This window comes from Urocitellus parryii, chromosome 2, assembly GCF_045843805.1.
Source record: "Urocitellus parryii isolate mUroPar1 chromosome 2, mUroPar1.hap1, whole genome shotgun sequence".
NCBI classification, from domain to species: Eukaryota; Metazoa; Chordata; class Mammalia; order Rodentia; family Sciuridae; genus Urocitellus; species Urocitellus parryii.
This window is the reverse complement of record NC_135532.1, coordinates 211,782,559-211,801,266: the sequence shown is the minus strand read 5'-3', so window position 1 is coordinate 211,801,266 and position 18,708 is coordinate 211,782,559. Positions and strand designations below refer to the sequence as shown.

General features: G+C 39.6%; 1 pseudogene; it reads right to left on the bottom strand.

Annotated features, from left to right (window-relative positions):
* Window positions 1-18,022: 18,022 nt before the first annotated feature.
* Window positions 18,023-18,393, bottom strand: LOC113188021 (non-histone chromosomal protein HMG-14 pseudogene; annotated as a pseudogene).
* Between the last annotated feature and the right edge of the window lie 315 nt (window positions 18,394-18,708).

The following is an 18,708-nucleotide window of genomic DNA, read 5'->3' as shown; positions in this document are numbered from 1 at the left end:
CCATGGACTGAAATTATGAGCAAAAAATAAGTTATTCCTCCTTATGTTATTTTCTCAGATATTTTGTCATAGTGGCAAACAGTTGACTAAACCATTCTTCACACAAGGCTGATGATCTTGGTCTGCATAATTTATGTTATCTCAGTTCACATTGTGTACATTCAACATGCAGTTAGTAAGATGAACCTTGTCTTTCCCAAAACAATCTGTTGTCATCCATTGTGCTAGTCAGCTTTTTGTTGCTGTGATAAATACCTGAGAAAAACTACCTAGAGGAGGAAAGACTTATTTTGGTGTATAGTTACAGGTTCTGGTCCATGGTCAGTTGGCTTCATGACTTTGGCCCTGAGGTGGGGTAGAATATCATGGTGGAAGGATGTGGTGGAGGAAAGCTGCTCAGCTATGGCATTAAGAAGAAGAAGAAGAGAGAGACAGATATAGATAGATATAGAAAGAGAGAGAGAACGAAGGAAAAAAATTGGCTGTGGACAAGATATACCCTTCCATGGTACATCCCCACTGACCTGCTTCCTTCAATTAGCTCCCACCTCCTACAGTTTCTACTGTCTCCCAGTAGTCCATTCAGCTATCAGTGAATTAATCCACTGATGAGATCAGAGCCCTCATGATCCGCTCACTTCCCTAAAGCTCCAAATCTGAACTTGCTGTACTGGGGACCATGCCTTCAACCACATGAGCCTTTGAGGCATATTCCAGATTCAAACTTTAACATCATTCCAGGGCATATTCTGGGTGAATATTTTCTGTTGAAATAATCTTTTTCATCTTTTAGATTTGAAGATATTAAAAGAGAGAAAGTTCTATTAATATGCTCTTGCATTTCTTTATTTGAGGTCAATTCAATGTCTTTAGCGAGCTCTGTATTTCTTTTTATTTCTATCTTTATTGGTGCATTACAAGTATACATAAGAGTGGGGTTCATTATGCCATGTCTGTACATGCACATAACATAATGTTATCAGTCACATTCCCTGGCACCTTTACTCTTCCTCCTCTCCTCTTTCCTCCCATTTTACCTTCTCTACGCTTCTGATCTCCCTTTTATCATTATTATTAGCACATTATAATTATATTTATAAACGGGATTCATTGTGGTGTATTTGTACATGGACATGGAATAATTTGGTAGATTTAATCCCTCAGTATTTCCTCATGTTCTCCCTTTCTCCCTCCCTCTCGATTCTCTTCCTCTACTCTATTAGTCTTCCTTCTATTTTCAAGAAATTCCTTTTTTTATTCCCCCTTTTCCTTCTCTCTTTCTCTGGTGTCCATATATGAGAGAAAATATTTGACTCTTGACATTCTGGGTCTGGCTTATTTCACTTAGCATGATGTTGTTCTTTAGTTCCATTAATTTACCAGCAAACGAAATCATTTCATTCTTCTTTATGTCTGAGTAAAACATCATTTTGTGTGTGTGTGTGTGTGTGTTTGTGTGTGTACCATATTTTTAAATCTATTCATGTGTTGATGGACACCTAGGCTGGTTTTGGAACTTTATTATTGTGAATTGAACTTGAGCTCTGTATTTCTAATTGCTTAATATGTCTAGTACATGTTTAATGTTTAAATGTCAGCTGATAAAAAAATGGAGTTATTGAATGACAAAATGTGTGGGAGAGTTTTGAAACAACATATTTATAGAAGACCTTACTTTAATTAATTACTAGATAGTTTGCTTGTAAGCACTGACAGGTGAAATATTCAACACAGTTTTTCATTGGTTGGACTACGGAATTCGGTGTGGTCCTGATCTGAGACAGTATTTACATCAGAACATGTTTTACTCATTTCCTAGCACAAAATGGACCTCAAAATTAAGTCTACAGCAGGGAAGATACTAGAGTGACTTGTTCTAACAGATGGAGGTTTGGTTCTCATGATTATAGAAGTGAGCAAACTGCTTAAACAAACCAAGAGAACAAAATGTAAAGCAATTTCTATCTGATAGCACCTGTATGATTTCATGTAATTTCACCAATAATTGTTGGATGATTACTAATTCCAGCCACCCTGTCTATTTCTTTGGATAAAAAATGTGTAAGATATTGTCTCTCCTTCTGAAAGTGTTCTAATTCAGAAAGAATGGATACAGACAAGTAATTACAATGAAAACCAAATGATCACTAGAAATACTTAGTGAAGGAAAAAGTAATATAGTTGGGAGTGAAGAGTCACATTTAGCTGACAGTTATGGAGAACCAGAGGCAGGTTCATGGGGGGATTTGTATCTGAGTTTGACCTTGAATGATTAGACTGGGAAGGAAATAAGAGACATCTCAGACTCAAAAAAGCAATCGAGTAAAGTTTTCCCAAGCATTGCAATGTAAAAAAGATATTAAATGAGGAATAATTCATTCCATATTTTCCTTTGACACGAAGCAGTCAAGAACATTCATAGGTATAAGTAACCTTTACTTGGATAAAGTCTGGAATGCTTTTTAAAGAAAATGACATAAAGATTAATAATTCTTATGGCATTAAGACAGTGTAATGAGCTGCCAAAACCAGAGAACAGTCAGGCAACACTCTAGACAAATTGGTCTTGCCCCATAAGAATATTTTAAAGGCCAATTAAAACATTTTCTTTAGTCCATAGAATGCTGTTGAAGTTTGTGTATGGGTCCTGTGTTGGAAACAAATGTGTTCTCCACTACAGTTGCCTTATCATTATTTGGCTATTTGGAATTGCTCAATATAGGCATGGCTGGGGCATATGTTTTATTGCTGAAACCTGTTTAAATTATATTCTGACTAATTGGGCTTTGATTTTAGAACTATGGAGCTATGTATGTCCTCCACGCAGTCTCCTGGGTTCCTACAAACCCCAGAGAACATGCCGTATGAGTGTGATGGAAACTCCTGCACTTCTCTTGACTTATGGTTAGTGAGGAACACTTGAGGCTGGCATCAGGTTACAGGTTTGTTGTTCTGCTTTTCTTTCCCTGTCAAGATGTCTCACTGTAATGGCATGTTCCAGGGTAACCACTCTCCCTACCCCCAACCACTTTCTTGGGACAGGATTCCAAGGAAGCCCCAACCCTGAGAATCATGGGTATGTAAAGGACAGACAGTGGCCTCCTGGGTCTCTGTCTCCAAAAGAGTGCCCTGAGGCATTTTTTCCCCAAGCAAGTTGCTGTCCCTTAAGAGATTCTTTGAAAGTCAGTTTGTCCTTTAGCTACACTCTCTCTGCTTCCTAAAGGGACTCAAAGTGTCTCACAGTAAAAGATTAACATAAAATAAGATGATTCAAATGGACACAGAGAATCAAAATCCCCAGAGAATTGCCCAGGGTTGGAGGATGTGGGAAATATGCCAACCAGACCCTTGCCCTAAAGCCAGTGTGTGGACCTTGGCACTGTTGACATTCTGGGCTGGGTAATTCTTTGCTGAGGGGACATCTTGTTTATTGTAGGACATTTAGCAGCACTCCTGGCCTTTACCCACTAGCTGTCAGTAGAAGTCCTTAGTTGTGACAACCACAAACGTCTCCTGACATTGCCAAATGTCCCCTGGAGGGAAAATCACCCCTGGTTGAGAATATGTGTCCTAGATACGCAATAGAATATCTGACTTTATGCTTCCAAATAAACTCATCTTTCCCTAAGTTAGAGCTGCAGGGACTCTAAGCCCCAATATTGTAATGTAATCCTTGGTGTCCTCAATCCTGTTCATGAACACAGTACTGATTGTAAATTGGGGTTTAAACCTTGGCTGCCATTTACAAGTTAATATGAGTGGTCCTATGTCTCAAAATCTTTATCTAAAAATGGGAATGATAGTGTTTTTGAGGATTAATCAACATGAAGCATTCTGAAGCATTTCTCAGTGTCTGGTATGTAGTTTTATATAAATTCTGGAGAGGGGTGTTTGTGTGTGTTTGTGATTTTCTTAATCTTATTTTTCTGTCCCAAGTCATGGCTGAAATTAGTGAAGAGAAGTGGCGTTTGATGGAAGCAGTTGGTAAAGGAGATATCCTATGAGGTAAGAGATACCCTATGAGACTATCTTGATGCTTGAAAAGGTCTTGTGACTTGTACATACTTGAATGGGTGAGGAAAACCCAAGAAGAGCCCAGAGAGGAGGGAAGAAAGGTGTGTAAGGAGACTATACAGTCAAGGAGTGTAGACAGGAGGGAATATTCTAAAGGAAAGTTTTTCTTTTTTTCTTCTCTACGGATGTGAGCATTGTGGATGGGGAGGACTGTGGATGGTACCAGAGTGGAGATACCATCCTCCCTACTTCCTTTGCAATACTTGAGAGCTGGAAAATACAAGTTGAAGGGACAAATTCAACATCACAAAAGCCTTTCTGTAGATATGGCAAATAAAAATCATGTATTTGTGGTGTTCTTTATAGATAAATTCACTGCTCCAACAGTATTTACTATTGCCTTAGAGGTGCTGAGCTACGGTGCCCTGCGTGCTAGGGGACAACTTTGATGAATGCAGATTTAATTATGATACAACCCATTAGCCCAAAGGCAGAGGATGGGATCCTTATAAGCAATTCATTCAGTGAAACTATGGCTTACAATGGAAGCCTGTTTTGAGATGATTCTAAATAGAAAACTTAGAAAACCATGAATTTTTTATCTTTGGAGCTGGACAGCTAGAACTTGAGCAAACAAGATAATTTTAGTATGTGCAGGCTTAAGATGATAGATCCTTCCCTTTATAGATTTTTGTGGAGAAATTTTTAAGTTCACTGGTTCCCAGTTTGAGTCATGACCGAGTAGGAGGCAAGAAAATCTCTTCCGATGTGAAATATTTAAATCTGGAAGATTAAAAATATCTATGATTAATTTGTATCATCTCCAAGGGAACCCACAACCTTGCTTTAATAATATGCAAAGAAATTTCAATCTGGAATAAATAATATAATGAAGTCCAAATATGGGTACCATAGTACATTTATAAGGTGCTGCTGGAGCCAAATATCTGGCTTCATTCTGCTTTCTTGCAGGTTCTGGTTGGAACCTTGACCTTCATTGGGGGAAGATAACGAGGGACTTTTCCGTATGTTATTGAGTTGAAAGATAAGTTCTAAACTTAGCTTAGCTTACCCATAGCCCAGCATAAAACTTTTTCAATAGAAAAAAGTCCACAGGCAATACTAGAGCTGCAGGACAGGGATTAAGTCTTGTTTTGGAAATTGGAGGTTCCAGGTTGATCTATGATAAATGAAGGCATTTCATATCTGCTAATGAACAGGTCAGACTCTTGCCAGTGTGCAATATGCAGTTGGATCTGTATTAATCTGCTAAGGTTGCCATAACAAAATCCGAGCCTACTTGGTGACTTAAACAACAATTTATTTTTTTTTCATTTTTTAGATTTTAATTATTCACACACACACACACACACACACACACACATGACAGTGGAATGCATTGTCATTAATATTACACATATAGAGCACAATTTTTCATATCTCTGGTTGTTCACAATGTAGAGTCACACCATTCGGGTCTTCATACATGTCCTCAGGGTAATGATGTCCATCTCATTCCACCATCTTTCCTACCCCCATGCTCCTCCCTTCCCCTCCCTCCCCTTTTCCCCTTTGCCCTATCTAGAGTTCATCTAATCCTCCCATGCCCCTACCACCATATTATGTATCAGCATTCTTAAATCATCAGAAAACATTTGGCATGTGTTTTTTTGGGATTGGCTAACTTCACTTACCATTATATTCTCCAACTCCATCCATTTACCTGCAAATGTCATGATTTTATTCTCTTATACTGATTAATTTCCATTGTGTATATATACCACATTTTCTTTATCCATTCATCTGTTGAAGGGCATCTAGGTTGGTCCCACAGTTTAGCTATTGTGAATTGTGCTGCTATAAACATTGATGTGGCTGTGTCCCTGTAGTATGTTGTTTTTAAGTCCTTTGGGTATAGACTGAGGAGTGGGATAGCTGGGTCAAATGGTGGTTCCATTCCCAGTTTTCCAAGGATTCTCCATACTGCTTTCCAAATTGGCTGCATCAATTTGCAGTCCTACCAGCACAGACATTTATTTTTTCACAATTCTGGAAGTTAGAAGTCCAAGGTTAAGGTGTAGCCATGTTGTTTTATTCTGAGGCCTTTCTCCTTGGTTTGGAGGTGGTCGTCTTCTTAGGGTTCTGTACATAGCCTTTTCTCTGTACATACTCATTCCTGGTTTCTCTTATTCTTTATATGTTTTTATTGGTGGATTATAATTATATTAATAGTGGGATTAATTGTGACATCTTCATACATGAACAAAACCCAATTTGATTAATTTCATTAGATAGTAATTCCCCTTTCCCTCTTCTCCTCCTACCCCCGTGCCATCCCTCTATTCTACTGGACTTGCTTCTATATATATATTTTTTGAAATTGTGCATTATAATTACATCTAAAAGTGGGATTTATTGTGATACATTCATACATGCACATAACATAATTGGCTCAATTTCAATCCCTGGTATCTATCTTTCCCTTTCTCTCTTACCTTCCCCTGGATCCTTTTCTCTTCTATTCTTCTAATCTTATAAGGACAACAATTATATTTGATTAGGGCTATAACCTTATGACCTCACTTAATCTCAATTGCCTATTTAAAGACTCTATGTCCAAATTCAGTCATATTAAGGGCTACAGCTTCAACATATGAGTTTTAGGGAGGTATAATTCAGTCTTACTACAGGATCTTAGAGCAAGGACTTTAATTTGTCAAGAAGCTCATGGGGAAGGAAGGAACCCACTGCACTGATGTTGGTGCCCATGAGATTCTACACTGGTTGTTCACTAGATGCACTGTAGAGAAGCAGCATTTTTTTCCTCCTTCTCCATGTCGAAGAGTAGGAGGTAAGCTGAACATAAGGAAAAGTGTGTTTCTTGTATGAAAATTGGTGAAGGAGAGAGATCAAGTCTAAAGTACCTCTGTCAGGGAAGGGGGATGTGGGCTGGTGGGGCTCTGAGGTGGAGAAGTGATATTTCCATGCAAGGGACACTTAGAAATCCTTTGACTTTTTTGTCTGATCCATGAAATAAGTTGGATGCAAGCAGAGAGGACACTCTCAATAGACTGTATGCTTCCTGCTTTGTGTTTATGTAACAGCAAATCTCACTGTTTCTCCAGTATTCTGTGTCTATGGTGGGGAAGAAGTGGATCTCATCTTTTAGACAGTCTCTAAGTGGCAGGTTAGGTAGAGTGTGTGGCTGGATGGTCCTTTGCTTGCCCCAATTTCCAATGGTCTCATGATATGGTGCATGTGTAAAAGTGAAATTCAAGGTAAGGAAGCCCATGCTATCTGAGCAGAGAAATAATATCTCTAAAAGAGGCCATTTGTCAGGGTGAAAGGTCTTGGTTTCTCAGGGATACAAAGAGACAGACCCCTTTCTCCCTCTTACCCAAACTTTCCACACTTTGGTTTCTCATTCCTCATTCACAGAAGAAGACTATGGGGCAACCCTGTCAGAGGTTAAAGTGAAAAAAGGGGAAGACACTGTGGAGGACACACAGAAGAACTAAAGGGACTGAGGAAGAGATTTATCCCTACCAGCCATGAGACGGGAGACCACCAGAGGAACTCTTAGGAGCCACTGTCAAAGACCCATGCCTGTCAAGGACTTGGTCAGGAAGAATTCAAGAAAGAAGTCACTCTGGATCCTTCTAAACTATTGTTCACTCACATGCACACCAACGCTAGGAGACCTGACTTGATTAGGTAGTAAAGACCAGTCTTACCCACTGATGTAGGCTGTGTGTGTGTGTGTGTGTGTGTGTGTATTTGTGTGAATGTGTGTTCAAAGGACTACAATAAAGATGTTTCATAGTGAATCTTACAAACTCTTTCTTTCATTATTAAGGGTCTTTTATGCCAATTAACATATTATTGCTCTTGGCAATTCTTTGACAACTCTCCTTTTTCAGGTAGGTCAATGTACAGGTTGAATTCCTGAATATTTCCACATCATGGTCTCATCAATTTTTCAAGAACGTGATTCTTTATAAATCTCATGCCTCTTTTATTTGAAATCATGGCTCCTTAATTAATTACTTACAGTTTTAGCTTTCTATATTTTTTCCTAAAGCTCAGGTGGGAGGAAAATGAAGATTAGGACATCAAATATTTTCTTTGTTTGAAGTTAATTTTTCAAAATATTTATTTAGTTGTAGATGGACACACAGTATCTTTGTTTATTTTTATGTAGTGCTGAGGATCAAACCCAGTGCCTCACACGTTCGAGGCAAGCACTTTATCCCTGAGCTACAGCCCCAGCCCCTTGATGTTGATTCTGACTACAGCAGACACAACAGGGCTTCCCTGGTTCTGTCCTAGAGCTGATCATTATCAGTCCCTCTTATTACTAAGGAGTTGTGTGTTAGTGGAAATCTTTTGGGTCAGTTTGGTAACCTTCACATTCACTATAATAGGTTTTTGAAAGGTAATGACAAATTCAATAATTGCCAAATCATATGGTTTATTGACAAAACTTATTAAAAATAAAAAGCAAAATTCTCAGAACTGAGAGTGAATAAGTCTATACAAGATTATATTTAGCTTATCAGAATGTGATTTCAGGAAGCAGCAGCAAGGAGTGGGATAGGTGAGGGAGCAAAGAAAAGGGAGCTAGTAAAGAGTGTGGTATCAAATTGATTATTGCTCTGTGCCTGAGGATAGAGATTCTGAGGTGCAATACTGTGGTGATTTTCCCAGGCAAAGCTCGGGGGCAGTGACCTGCTGACAGGGTCAGTGTACTGCCACATCCAGTCTTGGGGTGCTCCTCCTTTTATGGTCTGGTGTGTTCAGTAAGCTCATGGGCCTGAGTTTTTCCCATATGGGTTTGATACACACATGCATCCATGTGTCTCTGATTAATCTGATAAGTTCACAGGTGGCCATTTTTATTAGAACGATTAATTTATTTCTCAGTTTGTTCCTTATAATTGTGCAGGGACCATGGTGGTTGTTTACTTGGACAAACAAGGTGTGGAGTTATCCTGCCTTGGCATCTATACTCAAATGGAGTAACTCCTGGAAAACTACTGCTTTACAACATGGAGTAACTCAGGGTTGGCACAGCCTGAGAACTGCTGTTCCAGACGTCATGGAGTAGCTCAGGGCAGGGCACAACCTGTTTGCTACACTTCCGTCATTGCCCTTCCTCCCATCCCATCATTATGTGGCTGGAATGTTTCAGGCATTGGTTGGGGACTGCCTCAGGAGTGGGCAACAGTAGCCAGAGGTCACCCCAGGGAGAGAGTGGGTGGTGCCGTTGAAACCACAAGTTTGGGAGAACCTATCACATCCATTTAACTGTGTCTCAGTTTGCCTCTGTTACACTTGTCAACTTTTGTGTCAGTGCAGCTCCCTTCTTCACATCCTGTCTGTCAAATGTCACCTCCTCTTGGCCTGGATTATCCTCATTTTCTGATGAGCAAGGTGACACTGGGAATGTTCAAGTGATTTGTCCAATGCCACAGACATAGTGAGTGACATGGTTTTCTACTACTCCACCTAGAGGAGTGTCCCAGAGGTGGAAAGAGCCTACAGCAGCCTGGCTTGCAGAAACTCTGACTTTGCCAAGTCAGACGACCTAACCTGAGGCCGGTGGAGTCACATTAAGTGGCATTTTTCTCTGGGCTTCCTATTTTTCCAAGCCCAAATTAGAGAACTAAATCTCAATAGTTACATAGATGGGAAAATAAGTCTCCTGAACCTCTGCCATGCTGTTTATTCCAGTTGGCTCTAGAACTGTATGCAAAACACATACTCTCTCTAGAGCTTATTTTTCTCATTCAATGATTTTTGGTGAACCCTTTGAACACTAGCAGTGTGGCACAGGTGACATACAACTTGCTTTTTGTAGTGCATTGGATATGGACAAATGAGGTGAAATCCAGTCTTGATTATTTTCAATGTAGAAAATATGTATAGTGTAATAGTGAATTTGAATTTTCAACTTGATTGGATCAAGAGATGAAGAGGCTTCTGGGTGTGTCAATAAGAATGTGTCTAGGAATGATTGGCAGGTGGGATAGCGAACTGAAGTGGGGACCCTTCCTAAGTGTGGGCAACACCATTCAGTAGGATGATGGCTTGGATGGAATAAAAGTTGGAAGAACAAGGGAGCAGCAGCAGATGCAAGCTCCATTCTTCTTGAATGGCTTCTTGATTGCTATCTTGATCACCTGAGGATATTGGATCTTGCTCCTTTACTCTTCCAAAGTGAATCTCCTAGTGATTCTCCAGGGAGTTTCCAGAAGCCTTTGGTATCAGACTGGGGTACCACCATTGATCCCTCTTATTCTGGGGCTTCAGCCTCTTGGACTGAGCAGCTTGCAGCTCTCCAGCCTGCAGGTGGCCACTGTGGACTATCCAGCTTCTGGTCATGTAAGCCAACCTAATAAATCCCTTTTTATAATCATACTGCCTGTTGCTTCTGTTCCTCTAGAGAACCCCGACTAATACATATAGCTTTTTTATGTCAAGCAGAAAATACTGTAGACACTTCCAAAATATCCATGGTTATGTTCTTGTGTGTGTGTGTGTGTGTGTGTGTGTGTGTGTGTATAAAAGTGTGTAAAGATTAAAGTGTGATGGGAACAGAAGGGGTGTGGCTAATTAGGGCCATTTGTGGCAAGGGCTATGGAGCGTGATGTAGTAATGCTGGCACCTCCAAGAATGACATCACGTGGCACCCCTCTCTTCCTGCATGAGCTCCTGCAGGTGTCAGCAATCTGAAGGCAACATCTTTTCCTAGGGCAAGCTAAGAGTGAGTATCAAATGCCAGAGTGAGTATCAAATGCCAGAGTGAGTAGCAAATTATCTGGGAGTATAAAGAATACACAACAGTACAGATTTTATTTCTAATGAGCCCAGGCTGGAAGTACCTAGAAGTGTATTGTAATGTTGGTTCACCTACCTCAATGTTCAGGTCTCATTGGGCTGAATTCTCCATTTGTGGGCTTCGAACACTTTTCTTTTTAAAAATCTATATTTATCAATTTTTTTTTATTTTAGTGTTACTATCAGTGGTACATGGATACACAGTGTATGCAAATAAAAGTTTTATTAGAACACAAACATGCCCATTCATTTGCATACAATCTGCCAGCGTTCCCATTATCAAGGCAAAGCTCATTAGTGATTGAGATTGTATGAAACAAATCCTTAGATAGTTATTCTCTTGCCATTTATTAAAAAAAAGTGTTTAATCTAGAAGGTGATAAAAGCCTTGAATTCTGTGGGCTTGATATTTCTCTTAATTGATTCTAGATACAAAGACTGATTGAAGCTTCAGAAACTTCCTAGAAACTCATCCATGTACAAAGATTCTCTTTTCTATCTTCTTCCTGGCTCGGAAGTGAGGGCTGGGAGGGGGGTGTTATACTTGCAACTTTTTATCCTCCTCACGGCTTAGATGATGAGGTGTTGTGAGCTCAAATAGATACTGATGGTAGATTATGCTCCAAGGAAAAAAGTCCCGAAAGGAGGATGTCCCACATGATCCCAGTGTTGATGATACTTGTCCCTGTCCTCCTGAGTGAAGCAACAGATTCCCAGGCACAACTGGCTGCCAGGATGTGGAGTCCAGTGCAAGTGGGGCTCTTGGTAAAGAAGAACCCTTGCAAGCAGAACAGCAACAGCAGACTTAGGTTGACCCCAGTGCAGGGCATAGCACAGGGACCCACGCCAATGCACAGCTTGCCCTTTCAGGAAGCAGGCCCTGATCCTGGGGCTTTGGAGCTCAGAGGGATGTCAGAAGGCACCTGCTCACTGATTGAGACAGAGTGGTTTTGAAAACTAGCTCCGCCAGGCTTTTCTTCTGAACACTGAGCACAGCGGACTTTGGCGCCCTAGAGGGGCCCCCCCAGGGGAGCGTGCTTCTCCCACTTGGCCTGAGCTGTTGGACCGAGTACTTTCTGGATCCAAAGAGCCTATCTGGCTCCGTGAGCCACGCAGCTCCAGCCTACCAGCCAGCTAATACCTGGAAGTTATTTCAAGGGGACTTAGGGTGGACTGGAGAGGTTTGACACGTAATTTTCATGCCTGAGGGTTGGGTTTCACAGGAAATGTTAAAAGAAATTTAATTCAATGCAACTCACACACATTAACAAGGGCACGTTGGTTTTATTCGGGTTGCCTTACCATTAAGGGTTTCTAAGTCTTTTTGTCTCTTCTTTTCATTAGCTTTCTAGACTCAGTTCTCTCCAACTTCACAGTTCCCTCTCATGCCAGTTCCTGAGCCCCTCACTGCCACACGGATTTCCTTTCCCTCAGTCGCTGCCAACCCTTCTGCTTCTCCACGGTGGACGAGTTAGTGTCAATGCCTGCTTCCTTCCTGTATTTTCCAGACTCCTTTCTACTTTTATTCCTTTGCTCTAATTGGATTCGCCTCCTTATTTCTAGAACTTAAAATCTTAAGGATTGTCTTTATTTGTCCAAACCAAACGGATTACACACTGCAACTCATTCTTAATCATAGATTCTGCCTCTCCTTCTCTTGTGTCCTTGATCTCTATTTACATTAGATTGCTCAAGTGTCAGGAATAAGGAACTGGCCAGTCTGAATACTTTAGTTTCTTCATCTTTTGTCTTAAGACCATATTCTAGTTGTATCAATCCTTCTATCTTCTTAAAATCTAACTTAATTTATATGTCCTTCTCTATGTCATTCATTTTTATTCCCGGAAATAAGAAGAATTACAGCTCTGAGAGTGAACATTTTAAATGAATCTCAAAGCAACTTTGCATTAAGAATAAACAACTGAAAGCAATTGAGAAACTGACTCAATTTCATGAGAAAATAATAGACTGGAGGAATTCACTCAGGATGCAGTCACATAAGCTGCATTTCTTCTGCTTACACTTTCTTTCCTGTACCTAGAAGAAGTTCTGAACAAATCTTTCCCACAATGCTTCTCTTGCCACTCTCCTCTGTGGAAATCTCCTTGGTCTTAAATTTACCTTCATCCTGGTCAATTTGTCCTAAGATGCCTGACCAACTTGATCCTTTTGGTCCTACAGCTCCTAGGAGATTTTTCTTGTCTTGTTTCAGTTATCCATCACTGTGCAACAAACTACCCTGCAGTTTACTGTCATAGGTAATAATGATTTATTATTCTCAAATATCTGTGAATGGGTTGGGCGTTTCCTCTGTTGGCTTCACCTGGGCTTGCTCTTGTAGCTGCAGTTGGCCAGAGGGTCTGCTGTGGTTTGAATATCCCCTCCAAAACTCATGTCTAAGTTTAATTGCCAATGTAATGTATTGAGGAATGGACCTTTAAGAGGTGTTCAGGTCTGGAGGGCTTCACCTCCCTGATGGTGAATGGATTAGTTATCCTCAAGAGTGTGTTGTGAACAGTTTGACTTTCTCAGCTTTCCTTTGCTCCTGTTCTTTGTCTTCGGTACTTGATTCTTTCTGCCTTCTGCCATGTTTTGATGCGCTAAAAAGGCTCTCATCAGATGCTGGCACCTTGACATTGGACTTCCCAGCTTCCAGAACCACAGCAAATAAATTTCTTTTCCTTGTAAATCATGGAGTCTATGGTACATTGTTACAGCTGCAGAAAATGGATGAAGACAGGGTCTCCTGGCTTCTAGGCTGCTGCTACCATTGATGCTGTTCAACAGCTGGGGAAATGGGGCAACAGGAATAAGGAAATGTTAGACAAATTCCTTTAAGAAGATGATCTAAAATTTGTTTCTACTTTGTTTCTTCTTCTATTCTGCTCCCATTATGAAATATTTTACAAATCCATTAAAATGTGCCAACTGGCTTCATTAGTTGTTCTAACAGTTTTAGCACAACTGGATTCTCTCCGTGTAACTTCTCCAACCACTCATGACAACTGCCTTCAAAGTAGATGATACCTTCTAAATAGATTGAAATCCCCTTTCCTTATAGCTTTCTGTGGTAATTTGACGTCCCTGGTCCTGCCTGGCAGAGCATCTGCCATATCTAATGAGCATCTGCTGAAATAAATTAATGCAAAAATAGCAACATGTATAATGACTCAATGCAATACTCACACTTCAGGACATTCCATTGAAAAGACGAGGAAACTAGAATACTGTGCCTGCATGGAATGATAGAACAAAAACAGTTACAAAGTGAATCACGTCAGTAGAAAATAGCACCCACTGTATTTTTCTTAACTACTCTGAGGAAAAGATATCTGAATCAGAATGTGGTCTGGATTCTGAAGGAGAATTCTGAGTAGTTTCAAAGTATTTTGCTATTGGAAGTTTTGGTTTCTTATGATGTTAATTTTATGTTAGAATGTAGAAGGTCTCCTTTTTTAAAAAAATATTTTTTAGTTCTAGATGGCCACAACATATTTACTTATTTATTTTTTATGTTGTTCTGAGGATTGAACTCAGTGCCTCACACGTGCAAGACAGGGCTCCACCACTGAGCCCCAGCCCTAGCCCCGAAGGTCTCCTTTTTTTTTTTTTTTATGTTACAGAGACCATTTGTAACATTGTCTTGCCCTGTAAGGAACAAGTGTTTTGGAATCAGATGTCCTGGATTTCGTGATCTATTTTTCCAATTACCAGATTCAAGGTGTTTCTTCTATATAAACTGGAATAGGTGAAATCTAGCTCAAAGGCTCTTCAAAGAGTCAAGTGAAGTGATGCTTATTTAAAGCGTTTTGCAATAGCAATATAAGACTCAAATACGAGCTGAAGAATAAAATAAATGTGTTTTTGATTTATGACTGAGATGGATGGAGATTTTACTGAGATCTCTTTCAATACATGGAATGATTTTACTGAGATCTCTTTCAATACTCAGAATCTGTAACAGGAGATGCCTGAGCTAAAATCCAGAACCAAGTTGCTGTAAAAGAAACAATAACCCCCAGCTACCATGCCTTGAGTTTGGGTGAGCATGAACATGATGGCCAAAGAAGGGTAGCACTTTGGCATGTCATTAGATTAGGTGCGCAAACTGTGTCCATCCCATCTCCAGCATGCAGCATCACTCTGTGGATTTGGCAATTTTAAAGAAAGGATATTCTTCCTCTTGCTTAGAGTCCACAGCTCTGTGTTGTCTTGCCTGGTGCCATAAGCCTTCTCACTTTGGAGGACCCTCTTGCCTGTGACAATGAAAACCCTTGAAGACTCACACTCGTTTTTCTAATCCCTGCACTTTCTGTCTCTGCCACTCTCTGTTCAGAGCACTTCCCCATCTCTGCCTGGCCTACTCTACTTCCTCTTGAAGACCTGGGTTAAAATCCAACATTTTCAAGAAACCACTGCTAATCTTCACCACCAAAGTTAATTTCTTCCTTGTTCCTCCTTCCCTAGCTCTTGGTTTTTCCTCATTGGAAGTCTGGGCCGTGGTTTGTCTAGCTCAGAATGGCTTGTTCTCAGGAAAGGTCTATTTTCTTCTCGTTGTGAGCATATTACAAAAAAGGACATTTACTTGTTTGGCTTTCTGTTCTTCATGCGGCCTAACAAAGTGCCTTGTGTATAATAGGTTCTCAATAAGGACTTGTTGAATTAAGTTAGGTTATACTTGATAAATGTTTACCACAAGAGAGCATTGTCTTATATAGCTGGAAAAAAAAAAAACCTTCGTGGAGATAAAAATAGAAAAGCCACAAGAACTGAAGATGAAGGGTTACTTCTTGCACAATGAGGTTGTGTCATTTGGAATTTTTGGAAAACATCTCAGAATTTCCACTTCCTAAAGATCTTGCTGTTCTAGCATTTTGCCCACATGCTAAAAGGCATCAGAATAGACTTTGATAAAACAGATTATTTTTAGGCACTGTAATCGGCCCAGCTCTGCCAAATTCCTGGCCTTTGGTATGTGCTGCTGAGCAATGTCAGATGCTCAGACACACACTGACATTTACAAGGCAAGTGGTGGGCTCAGCCAAGTTCAGAAATGATATCCTCCCTTTTATTGGTTCACCAGAACTTTAGGAGGCATCTATGCATTTATTGTTTGCTACTGGAAAACTGACAGACTGCTGGCCGATTGACTTTATTGTTCTTTTAAAATCTTTAATTGACAAATAATAATTGTATATATTTATGAGGCACAATATGGTGTCATGATCTATATGTACATTGTAGAAAGACTCAATCATTTAATTAGCATGCCCAACACCTCACCAATTTATCAATTTGTGTATGGTCAGAATATTAAAAATCTATTTCAGTCATTTTGAAATATACAGCACACTATTACAGTGGTGGTCCCCATGTACTTCAAAAAGATTACTAAAGGGTCTGGGGCTGTAGCTCAGTGGCAGAGTGCTTGCCTAGCATGTGTGAGGCACTGGGTTCGGTCCTTAGCACCACATAGAGAAAAAAATAAAATAAAATAAAGGAATTCTCTCCATCTACAACTATTTTTTTTTAAATTACTAAAACACAGTTTTCATATAACTGCAATCGCATGCTATTGAATAGTATCTTCCCCTTACCTATCCCTCCCTCTCCCCACCAGTTTTCAATTTTCTGCTTCTACAAGATAGATTTTTTTAGAATCAACATATAAGGGAAATCATTAATGTCTTGTCTTTTCTTCACCAGGGAAATAACCTGCCAAAAGAGGCAGATTCTCCTTCACCCTGGGGATTCATGAGGTTATACACAGCTCTGTGAGGGGCCCTTGGGCCTCCCTGACATTATCGCTAATGGAAGTTACACAAAGAACTAGGGCTGCATTAGAACTTTCTGGTATGGGATTTGTAGAAATGAAAATGGACAGGTCTTCACTTCAAACAAGTACTGATTGATTTTGGAAAATTCTAATTAACAATATCCAAGAGTCTTACTGTCTTCTTCCTGAAAGGTACTTTTACCTTAAAAAAAAGAGCACTATTTTATTTTTGCACTGCATAAAAACATCAGAATATATTTAGTAACCTCTGGCATTCCATTGACTTTTTAGATGCAGATGTATACAAAAAAAATGTAGAGAACAAGATAGTGTGTGTGTTTGTATATGTGTGTGTGTGTGTGTGTGTGTGTGTATACATGTTTGAAAGAACAGAATCTCTGTCCAGACAAATAGAGTGCATAGAGAAGTTATAGAAAAAATTTAACATAACTTTGTTTTTATGAAATAGTGGTAATTTTTTTCATATTATATGATCATTTCTATGAGGTCTGTGAGTAGCTACCCTGGAGATGAAGCTCCTGATGGGAATTCAAATTACCTGCCTTCCATGAATTGATAAAAGGTAGATTAAAAACTGGTTTCAGGTCTGAAATGCAACAATTTAATTTTAAAGACTTTAAAAATTTCTGTCTAAATCTTAATCGGTAACATCTTTGTGTGTGTGTGTGTGTGTGTGTTCGAGATTTTATTGGCTGTATTGACAATCAGTACACAGATATTTTACTATGTACACAATTCTTAACACACGTACCAGAAATCTAAAAAGCCTTATACTGTGATTCTTTTTCAGTTATTCCAGTGACTTTCCAGCTTTTAATTTGGAGGCAATTTTTTCTTAATAGAATATCAAGTACCAGTATTTTTGAATGCTGTTGTTACTTAGGTCCCACTAATTCAAAACTTCATCACACACAACATACTCAAATTTTCCATCTTTCACAGCACATTAAAAAATATTAGGAAAACTAGATTTCCACAACCAAAGATGTTACAGAGTACATACGATTCTGACAGCAATGATCCAGTAGTGGTCTTCTTTAGGAAACAATCCCACTAACAGACACAGGAATGGAAGTAATTTAAAATATTCGAGACATTAAATGCAATACTGTGACTCCAAACTGCCATTTAATATGCTTTGTATGGTAGGATGTAAAACTAACCCCCCACCTATGGAATGTTAAGCTGACACCAACGACAGTCCAAGCCTCCCATAATTCAATATCCCACTATTTTCTGGTTGTACCCCAAAATAAACAACCAGCAAATGATTTCACTTCTAAAAAAAAAATCATTTACACTTAAAAAATGGGATGAGGTGGGATTCCTTTCTTTTAAAAAATGTTTCTAGAGCTACTGAAAAACTTGCATTTACAAAATAGTTGATAAAAACATTCCTCTGGATTGTACCAGAAGGGAGACGGACCACTGAAAAGACCTGGTGTATGATGAATCAGACTTGGCTTCTTTCTCTTCTGCTTCATCAGAGGCTGGACTCTCCTGGTTTTTCGTTTCTCCATTTTCTGCAGGTAAATCTTCCTCAGTTTCTTGGTTAGCCACTTCAGCCTGTTTTCTCTTTGCTCCCCTTTTCCCTTTTTCAACTGATGATTTATCCTTGCCCGCCGTCTTCCTGGTCTTGGCGTCGCCTTGGTAGGAGCAGGCTTGGCCGGCAGGTGGACCAACCTCCGCTTGGGCTTCTCCTTTGCTGTGCCTTCGGCCAAGCGGACCTTCCTCTTGGGCATCCCCAACATCTCTTCTTCTACCTAACCACCTGCTAGATTTAGACACATGATTTCAAAAAGAAAAGGAAAAAAAATATATTCTGCTGTTTTTAGAATAATCCATGGTGGAGTTTTTAGTTGATATGTTGTACATTTTCCCATTTCAATCATTCTAATCTCAGCAAATACTCCTCGAATAGTAGATATATTTACAAGAAAAATCCAAAATGATAGCTGGTTCTTTTCAAGATCGTTTGAGAATTCAAAGGTTTGACAGGAAGGCGACAATGCTTAGATGTGTTAAGTAATGGATGTTTCAGGATTTTCTTGGGTCAT